An 840-nucleotide genomic window follows, 5' to 3' on the forward strand; every position below is an offset into this window, starting at 1 on the left:
CTTGGCCCACGAGTGTGGTGGAAGCAGAGACAATCAATGATTTGAAAAGGAAATTAGATGGATACTTGAAGGAAAGAAACTTGCAGGAGGAAAGGGATCGAGGTGGTGAGTGGAACTGACTAGATTGCTCCGGGGAGAGCCAGCATGGACGTGATCGGCCAAATGACCACCTTCTGTGCTGTAAATGACTCTGTGTTGTTTCTCAAATTCAATCCACTGGTGCTTGGTAAATAATTTCAAAGTAAATTGTGCAACCGGAAAATCAGAATCAAGGCAATGGACGCATAAGGAAGCGAAATTGCTGAAACCCGGGATTGAACCAGGGACCTTTAGATCTTCAGTCTAACGCTCTCCCAGCTGAGCTATTTCAGCCCTACATTAACAGTGGCTTGGTGTCCTTGTTTTGGAAGAAAATACATACATTCAAGTTTTCCAAAAAATTAAAGAACACAACATGTGAGTAATATTCCCCATTGCTTTCTCAGTACTGATGGATTGTGAAGCGGGAGACAGCCAGAAGTGCCACTGAGCCGCACAGACCCCGAGCTGAGAATGAAATGAGATCAAATTCAATCTTTCATAGTGAGATGCTGCTGAGAGGTAAGAGTCCTGAATCAAAGCGAGACTTGCTCATTTCAAACACTCCCTGTACTCTCTGCTTATGAAGCCTTACAAAAGGGAAAAACAGAATGGCACTCAAACTCACAACCCTGCCATTAAAAGTCTCATATTCGACTGACAGAACTGTCACTTCTACTCGGTCTCTTATTGGATGGATCCAACTCCAACACAGGGATGGCATTTAAATCCTCCCATGGGTCCACATGTCAGACTGAGTTC

At 44.2% G+C, this 840-nt stretch overlaps 1 non-coding gene across 1 annotated transcript; it reads right to left on the bottom strand.

The window, feature by feature from the left end:
* Window positions 1-299: 299 nt before the first annotated feature.
* On the bottom strand, window positions 300-372 carry trnaf-gaa (transfer RNA phenylalanine (anticodon GAA)). Its single transcript has one exon. It is a non-coding gene; the product is annotated as a tRNA-Phe (tRNA).
* Between the last annotated feature and the right edge of the window lie 468 nt (window positions 373-840).

The sequence above is a fragment of the Heterodontus francisci genome, unplaced genomic scaffold (genome assembly GCF_036365525.1).
Source record: "Heterodontus francisci isolate sHetFra1 unplaced genomic scaffold, sHetFra1.hap1 HAP1_SCAFFOLD_58, whole genome shotgun sequence".
NCBI classification, from domain to species: Eukaryota; Metazoa; Chordata; class Chondrichthyes; order Heterodontiformes; family Heterodontidae; genus Heterodontus; species Heterodontus francisci.